The 10,042-nt window shown below is 35.2% G+C and overlaps 1 pseudogene; it reads right to left on the bottom strand.

The window, feature by feature from the left end:
* Window positions 1-7,605: 7,605 nt before the first annotated feature.
* Window positions 7,606-8,200, bottom strand: LOC125856050 (mitogen-activated protein kinase kinase kinase 20-like; annotated as a pseudogene).
* Window positions 8,201-10,042: the final 1,842 nt, after the last annotated feature.

Below are 10,042 nucleotides of genomic sequence, written 5' to 3'. Positions count from 1 at the left end.
ATTTGGAGTTTGAGGCAAAGTATGGACACTATTGGCAAGAAGGAACAAGGCGGCTAAAAAGAACGAAGAAATGAAGGCCTGAAGATCACTGAGCCTAGTTGGTGAGTCACCAATCTGCCTGGAGATCGCCTTTTTTCCAATGTGTTGAGCCCCGAAGGAAAAGTTCAAGTTGGCAATGAAATAGAATAGTCGGTACATCACCGAGCAGTTCCGTGAAGCAGTACCATATTGCCCAACAACTCAAAATGCGAAGAGGTTGAAGGCTAAAACAGGAAGGCGATGAAATCGACCAAACGGTGGATCGCCGAGTGTATCGGCGATCCCGACTAACTTCGCCGAAGGGTCCTCTGCAGCACAAATTTTCAAACACTATAAACACTTGTTTAAATTTCTAGCTTAGTATCATATCACTATTATTATTCGAACTTTTTACAGTTTTTAGAGAGTTCAAGTTTTAGAGGGTTTTGGAAACTTTGTTCTAAGACCTTGAGTATTCAAAGGGTTTCAACTCCAAGAAATTGGATGTGGGTTTCAAAGATTCTTCACTATTGAAGTGGTTTAAGACTTAATCCTTCATATCCAGTTGATGGAAACTAATATTGGTATAAATTTTTATCTCTTTTACGTGTCTAGCTAGAACCCCAATTCTTGGGGTGTGATTTTGTGAATATGGGTTAGATTATTTGTTGGGTCTTGCTTGTTGATGGTTTATTTATTGTTTAGAGGTGATTTCGTTTAGTAGTTGTGTATGAACTTAATGGAATTGTAGTTGCAAATACGATTTCATCTTAGTGTTTTTGGCTTGCTCGAGAGAGAGGTCGTAAAACTAAGACTACTAAATTGATAGCCGGTGGAATTGGGTCGACATGGATTCAGCTAGAGAGAGTGAATCCTAGTCCGTCTCCCACACATTCAGCTCGACAGAGTGAATGGGCTAAGGTGGAGGATGTGCTTCATGCGGCAACTCGGTGTTCGAGAGAAAACGAGTTGATTCAAGGTAAGTTGCTCGAGAGAGAATTTACCCCCACTATAGTCTAACCTAGTCACAAATACTCAACAATTTACTATCAAAAGCATGTACCCGATAATTAGTCTATCCCATATTTCTATCACATCCCAAGAATCCCGTCTCTTTATCTCGTTTTTCGTATATTTTTGTTGTTTTTAGTTGTTAATTAATACAAACCCTCCCCCATTGATAATTGACGCTTGCGTCACCCCTGTAGATTTACTATGTTTATATTCGATAATGTTAATAGCTATGACTAATTAGAACGTAATTTTATTTTTCTATTAATTCTCAAAACCACTCCCTTGGGACTCGACCTCAACCCTTCATTGGGTTACTTTACTATTGTATGATCGTAGACACTTGAATTGGAAGTTATGTCTTGATTACGCAAACATCAACGATGCAGTGCTAGGTTTTCAATAACCATAGATAGAACTCAATACTTGGGACTCAAGAACTTCAATGATACTACTCATTTCAAGAATGCTCAACTTAGAGGGTTCATGAGGAATTATGAGCATGAACTACTCAATTCAAGGACTCAAAGATACTTCTCATCTCAAGACTGTTCGACTTAGAGGGTTCATGCGGAATTATGGGCATGATAAACTCAACTCAAGGGCCTCTTGGGTAGCATGTAATAGTCTCATGATCAGAAATATAATCTCAAGTGGGATTAGAAACTCAATACTCAAGACTTAGAATTTGAAGATACTACTCCTCTCAAAGGTACTCAACTGATGGAGTTCATGCGGAAGTTATGGGCATGAACGACTCGACTCAAGAGTCAAAATATCAATATGGAACTCATGTATACAACTCTTCTCATTCTCATACTCAATTACTCAAAACTTAACACAAATCGATGATGGATGTCAAAGGACTCACAATTGAACTCAAGGGGTTCCTTGAACTCTACTATAACTCTCTCCTAAATGTGAATTATGAATTCAAGAGTTATGGTTCATGATATGAAAGATCCTTTAATGATAAAGTAGGCTCATGAATACATTCCTCTTACTCTCATACTCACTTGTTCGAGTCTTGAAACAAGTTACTAGAAGTTGTAGAAGACTCCTAAAAAAGGACTCAGAGGGACTTTCTCAAAATGTTCAAATGAACTCTCAAGACTTAACTCTTAACTCGACCTTGAAATTGAATTGTGGATTGAAGGTTTATGATTCATGTTATGAATGATTTCTAGGTGTTTAGAAGTCATTTAGAGTAGTTAGAATCAATGGGAAGTGTTAGTACACTTTAGAAGGACTTAAACGGGCTAAACGATGAAAAACGGGTTGGGGCGGATGGACCTGACGCACTGTTGGCGCGCTGCGTCAGCCCCATAGTTCAGAGAGACATTTCTTGTGCACTGCTGACGTGCTGCCCCAGCCTCTCTGGCGCTACGGCGGCGCGTCGCACCAGCATCGCCCCGGCAAAACTGACGAACTTTTCCTCTTGTTTTTTGATCCTGAATCGCTTTTAATCGATTTATTTTCTCAAGTTTTCCTTAGATTAAATTGCCCAACTTAAGTACACACTAATCCACTCAAAACAATCAATTTAATCTCAAGAAATCATCAAAACCTCCACAACAAGATTTAGAATGAACTTCAAAAACACCTATCAAGAACTTAAATCCTTCAACTTTTGAGAATGAAATTTCGCTGAAAATAACATGTTTGGTGTGTGGGTGAACAAAACCAACACTATGGAAGCTGACATACCTCTTAGGGATTGGACCCATGGCAAAAATCTGCAATAAAACACAAAACTCTCGACGAACGCTTTAATTCTCTCCTCTTTTCTCCTCTTTTCTCTTATTTTCTCTTCTTGAACTCTCAACTAAAACCCTAGGGGTAAATTAGGATTATAAAACTGAACCTAATAGGATTAGACCCTTAAAATCTTACTAAAAACGAACTAAATCTGATTGGGTAAGGAAAAGACCAAAATACCCCTCTAAAATTCGGTTTTGACTTTTCTTATCTAGACAGCCCAACTTCGAATGGACATATCTCCCTCATACGAACTCGAAACTGAGAAAACTCGGTGGCGTTAAAAAGATAATTCAAAGATATTTCCTATGGTATCTGGTAGCACACCTGAATCATCCTGATCTAGGAATTATGGTCGTTTGAAGTCGACCCAAAACTCATACTTAGCTTAACTTTGTCAAACTTTCCAAATTTGATTATTTCCAAAAACGGCTTCTTTCCAATTCTAAGTCTTTCTAGTTCTTTCAAAAAATGAGGTGTTACAATAGCGGAAGACTTAAATAACATGAAACAATTTCAAAAGATAAACTCATGCAAAAAACTTAGAATGTCTTAAAAGAAACATTCAACTAGCCAAAATGACAACTCAAGTCTCAGCATCAATACTGAAAATTGGAAAAGACTCAAGAACTAACAATAACTAACTGTCTATGAAGCCTCTAACAACTGAGATGGACATTAGGACAAGACCCACGACTTCCTAATGAACTAAGTGATAAAACAATAAAAAAGGATCCTCCAGAAGCAAGGAGGCTCACCAACAACTCTAAAACTCAACTGGATCGACAATGCAATGGATGTTGATCCTAGTTACCTCAATCTGCATCATAAAAAGATGCAGGTCAACTGTCATCAGTACATTGAATGTACGAGCATGCAAGGGGAATACTAAAACAAGACATAAGCTTGAAAGGAACTAAAGGAACATACCTGGTCTCAACTCAACTCATTTCAATATAAAGCAATAATATAAATGCAATATAAAGAAAACCTTTTAAAACATGGAACAACTCTGTGTATTTAGAAATACAATGGAAACCAGTTTGTATGCAAGGATATATTTTAAACTTTGTTTGTATGTGAAAATACAAGTAATCTCTGTGTAAATAAGAATACAAAATATAAATGTGGGAGTTTCTCTAACCGATAATCATCACTTAAGAGTTATGTGATGATACAACATTTTGCCTCATGCTGCTAGGGCCTTCCTATACCTTGCCGGGGGTAGAGAACCTAACTACTAAGTGGATCCACAAGTCTATGCTAAAAATCACTAAGGAATCATCTAAAAAGTATGACCCTTTTCTACCCACGCTAGCTACATGGTTTGTGGAGGCTGTGAGTTCTCTGAACTCTCCCCCATATTGGTGTTCAATACTACTCCCAAAATATAACTAGCTCATATGTTTAAAAACATAATTTTCCCTGTGATTTGAGATAATTTCTCAAAATCTAGCCCAAAGGCTCTCTTGGAAATCGGTGTTTCCTCTCTTGATTAAATGTGAAAACATTTACTCTTTACTGAAAATTAGCTCAAAGGCTCTTTTGGAAATCGGTGTTTCCTTTCTTGATTAAATGTGAAAACATTTACTCTTTAAGAATACATGGTCCCCATATACTCTTTTGAAGAAATAAACTTCACTTTTTACTCTTTACTCAACTCAAAACTCAAGTCTTAAAACAAGTTTAAAGCATTTGCAAAAGATGTTTGAAAGGACTCTAAAAACTCTCTAGACTTGGCTCTTAACTTTCCTTGAATTTGAAATTTATGGATTCAAGGTTGTGATTTGTGATAAGAAAAATCTTGTGATGTTCAGGAGTGTTTTTAGATAGCTAAACATGAGAAACGAGCAAGAAATCACTATTTGGAAGCAAGTCCGCTACGCAGAGATGTATTTTAATATTTGGTCGCAAAATAAATTTTGATGCAGAAGGGTCTACGACCTCTCCGTGACGCGGAGAGAAAATTCCAATCCTGAGGAATAGGTTTGCGACGCGGACCTAGTACCCAGATTTGCCCGACTTTTTCCTTCTTCATTTTCTAACCCCAATTCGCCTAAGTTCAATTCTTTTTCTCAATTCCTCTTTAGATTCAGATACCCAGTACATGTACACAAGAATCTATTCATAAATGACCCTAAAATCGACACAATTTCCTCAAGAACTCAACAATCCCAACTTAATTCAAGAACAAAAAGCCAATATTCAAGAACATAATTCAAAATCATCAACTTTCAACTTTCTAGAACGACTTTCGTTGAACCAAACATAATTGGCGTGTGGGTGAACAAACCCAATGCTATGAAAGTCTCACATACCTCTTTAGGGATCAACCCTTGGTGAAACGACTTCAATTTCGCAAGAAATCTCCAAGAACGCCTTGACTTTTCTCCTCGTTTCTCCTCTCTTCTCTCAAGGCCCTAGCATAATTCTTAATTGCGTAAACTGAAATAACTCAGTTTAGACCCAAAATAAATTCCTAAAAACGAAATAATTTAATTGGGTAATGAAAAGACAAAAATACCCCTCTAAAATCCGGTTGACTTTCCTTATCCAGACAGCCCGACTTCAAACGAGCATATCTCCTACATACGAACTCGAAAACTAGTAAACTCGGTGGCGTTGGAAAGATAATTCAAAGACCTTTCATTTTATATGTTGTAGCCCACCTAACACATTATGTACTAGGAGTTATGGTCGTTTGAAGTTGACCCAAAACACATACTTAACATAACTTACCAAATTTCAGATTTTCATTCTTTCAAAAAATTGTTCTTTCTAATTTTTAGCTCTTTCAAATAACGGGGTGTTACAAGAAATGCCTTTTTTCTTACTAAAGCATAAGAGAACCTTTCAAATTTCTTTTTCCATCTTCATTTCCCATTAATTCTTAGTACATACCCAACAACTTTTTGGCCTTGTCATCTGTTTATGCCATCTATATATATTGTTCGAAAAGAAGGGGAGTAATATCAATAAGGAAACCATAGATTTCTAACCTAGAAATTCAATCATAATAACAAACTCAACTTTCCAACACAGATATAACAACTCTCCTTTCTTTATAAAGAATGTTGATCAACTATACAATTTTTTTTATTAAACTAATAAGGGGCTACACGTGAGATTATCTTCGTCCAATGCTTCCTACATATACCCCAAAAGAAATCCTAAAGAGGGATCAAGCCCATACATACTTCTCTATATACATACAAATCAGATTTTATTATGTATATATCTATTGTCAGTACCCAATATCCTTCCACAAGTTTCATTCTCTACTTCCTTCACATCTGGAAATTGCCTCACGAATATATGATTGTCGATCTTGAATGTTATCTTCTAGATTGTTTCGTGTATAAGGGGCTTTTGATCTGGCAATTACCTCGAGAATTTATGATTGCCGATCTTGAATATTATCTTCTGGATTAGTTTGTGTAGAATAGACATTGAATCACTTTTCTTCTTCCTTTTGTTGGCCACTTTGGATGAATTCTGTAGAAAAGTATGGTTCAACAACATGTCTGCAGTCCAACGCATGATGAGATTTTTCACAAGACATTTTTCAAGAAAATCTTGAACCTCATTTGACAACTTCGAATTCTGAAACTTTGGTTCCTCAAACTTGATTTTGTTCAACATATCATCAACATCTGCATCTTCCCACAACGATGTCCCCGAAATCAACTCATAGACAGGTTTACCCTCATCTTCTCCAACATTGGTGGCAGGTTTACCCACCGACCACCATATATATATATATATATATATATATGGGGGTGGGGTGTAGCAATCAGTTTGATGATTAACCCAGGTGTGCAAAGTTGATCCAAACACAACCAACATAAACAAAAAAGCTAACAACATGAAGAAATATAGCTAATGAAAAAGAAAAAAAAAGACCTAAACTTAAAACCACAATATTCATTGACCAAGTTATTTAAGCAGAGATTTGATTTGCAAAAAATATTTCACTCAATTAACCTCACAGAGCTTGAAATTTGCAGATTAAACTCACAAAGCTTGAAATTTGAAGATTAACCTCTATTTTTAAGTAGAATGGCAAGCAAATCTTCTGGATTTGTAGTACTCTACTTCGAAAAAATTCGCTTGGAGAGAAGCATGAGGTTCGCTTGGGAGCTTTGAGATAAGCTTGGAGTCAGCCGTGAAACTTCTTCCACCGATTGGAGCTTTGAGATGGAAATCCAATTGTTTTCACCTTAGCTTTGGAGATGAAAACAACAGTGAAACTTCTTCCACTGCATGTGAGTTTTGGAGAGAAGCTTCTAGCTTAGTGGGTTAGACTGAAACAAAATGAATTTTTAATTGGTCTTATGATTACTTTCCAATTTCTAAAGTTTTATATAAGTTTTTAATTGGTTTTATAATCCAAATAATTATAAGTAAGTGTAATAGAATCCAACCATCTAAAAGATAATTGGTCTAATCATTCTTAAATCTCCAATTATTTCCCAAGGTAATAAAATGCCTAGCTAAATCCCCAAAAATAATTTTTGAGACAACCTGAAATTTTCATACAAATTAAAAAAGGAATTTTAAATTTTCCTATTGGTCCACGTACCTAGATATTTACCTAGAGATATTGTTCTTACGGATATGTTTCCCTAGGTAATATCGCAGGAACTCATTTTGTGCAAAATGACACTAATTTTAACTGCAAAATTTGTTGGCAATATATGTTTCGCAGATAATATATATATTTTAATATTGAAGAATTTAAGATTTTTGCAAGAAAATCCGCAAGTATTACTTGCGACATTGTACCCCAGGTAATATCCCCATGTAATTTGCACTTTTTTAGTGGTGGCAGCCAAGAGCCCATATATCAACTTGTGGGCTACTCAATGTTAATCACGGATTCAGGTGCCATATACCATTTTGTTTCCCTGATAACTCCTTGTTTTTTGGTTCATGCCCTGTTCCAATGTCACGGAAAGCCCAAAATCAGCTATCTTGGAAGTTTTGTCCATGCCCACAAGGAGAATATTGCCAAGCTTGATGTCGCAGTGAATAATTCCATTGTTGTGAATGCAACTGAGCCCTAAAAGAACATTCCTCATGTGTTTCTTAACTTCAACTTCCCGCAGTGAATTGCAATTCCGAAGACGATCGGCAAGGCTTCCTCTGGAAGCATACTCGAGCAATAAGTTGTAAAGATTGACGTTATCTTCAAAAGAGACATTAGCTCCGAAACAGTGAATAATGTAAGGAAAATGTTTGAACATTCGGAGGATTTCGACGATTGAGAATCACTGTAGTTGCAAGATTTGACAACGATGAGAGATGGAAGAGTAACACCATGAAATAGTGCGTTGGAGGTAAAAGCAAACGAAACAATACCGAATCCACTTTGTCCAAGAGTTGTGCCTCTCTTCCACAATAATTCCGCCATTGGAAATTAAGAATTGAATGTGCAGTATGTTTGTAGTATATTATAACAATACATTAGAGAGTAGTTTATAGATGATATATGTTATCCTATTCCCCTTCCTATACCAAAATGAAAATCCTCAGAAAAAACGATTACATCTATATTTCCCTTACCAAATTAAAACCAAATTTCTATTTTAATTTGGTTTAAAGGTTTGTTTCCTATTTTTTCCTTCTACACTATTCTTCTCCTGTGTTTCCCTATTCCTTTAGGATTAATTTAATTCAATTTCGTTTTTATTTTCCTAAATAAAATTTAAATTTATTTTTTATTAAAAAAATCCATTTATGGGTATTTTTTATTCTTCTCACACATGAATTATTTTTTCACTTCTTTGATTCAACAAATAATTTGAATTTCGATTATCTCCCCTAAAAATTAATTTGTTTATCATTATTTGAGGTTCTTATTCTTATTTCATTTTAGTGTGAAAATATAAGAAACAAAAAGAAAGAATTGTAAATGGAAAAAAAATTAAGACTAATTTTTTGAGTTTATATTGTAAATCAAATTTGATACTACCTCTCACAACTCTCTAATTGTAGTTACTCCTAGTAACAAATTTATTATCCATTTTCAGTCAACTTAATGAACCCAAACTTCTTAATTCCTTCATAAACAAGGCAGAGTCATTGTGAATAGTTTTTAATCTCTAAGAAACTTAACCAGACATGCAATAATGTTTAAAATAAACTATGATGAAATAAAATATGCCAATTTTTTCAGGCAATTGAAGAGAGAAGAAATTCAAAAAAAAAAAAAAGACTATTAAAATTCTTATAAAAACAAAGCAATTAGCAGATACATAAGTGAAAGGAATGACAGATTCTTCAATGGCTTTCTTCGAATCGCCACCATTTCATCATCAAATGTGACTCTACCTGGATCCATTGAATTTTCCATTCTTGCTGGTTCCGTTCCAAACTCCAATGGAAAAATCTCTGTACATTTTATATGTGTGTGAAAAAGCATATCAAAATTCTTCAATTTAGTAGAGTGGCCAAAGTGATCGGCTTAATTATCCAGAACGTCACTCAACTAGTAGAAATTCTCTTATCGGATAGGCCAGGGACACCCAAGCGCTATCTGACTATTGAGATATAGAATGGTCAAGTTGTTAGGTTGTTAACTTTCTGTTATTAGGTTGTTAACTTTTTGTTAGGTTGTTAACTTTCTGTTATTCATTCTGTTAAAGGCATGTGATTCCTGTGTGAGTTAGAGATAGAATAATTGATGAGAAATTCCTTTATATAGGTTCAATTCTATTCTGTAAAATATCAGTTGATTGAAATGAAAACTTGTCATTGGTAACAATGTGAATTTGTTCTAGAAAGCTCTCAATTCAATTCGAGTAGTTGGATTACAAAAGTTTTCACTGACCAATGTAATGAAAGTGCTATTGCAACCTTCTGCTTCATCAGCTCTTTTTACCTCACTGGAAGATAGAAATTATGCTGAAATCTTAATGCTGGCAAACTTCTAATTTACTTGAAACACATTACATCGGTTAGAAAATCATGTTTTATAACACAAATTTCAAATTGATTCGAGGTGGGAAAAGCCTGTTTCTAGACAGATCATAGAAAGATAATTTTGAAATATAAATGACATAATGCAAACTTTGAAATTGAAAGAGTAGCAGATGGATAATCATACAATAGAATCTACAACAGAGTTTGAAATTGGACTAGCACACTTGACATATTAACATTTGCACGTGAGATCATGTTCGTCACAAGCTGCCTACATACCCCAAAACTAATTCTAAAGAGGGATCAAGCCCACACGTACTTTTTTATAAAT

The sequence above is a fragment of the Solanum stenotomum genome, chromosome 2 (assembly GCF_019186545.1).
Source record: "Solanum stenotomum isolate F172 chromosome 2, ASM1918654v1, whole genome shotgun sequence".
In the NCBI taxonomy this organism is placed as follows: Eukaryota; Viridiplantae; Streptophyta; class Magnoliopsida; order Solanales; family Solanaceae; genus Solanum; species Solanum stenotomum.
This window is presented reverse-complemented; position numbering and strand designations above follow the sequence as displayed.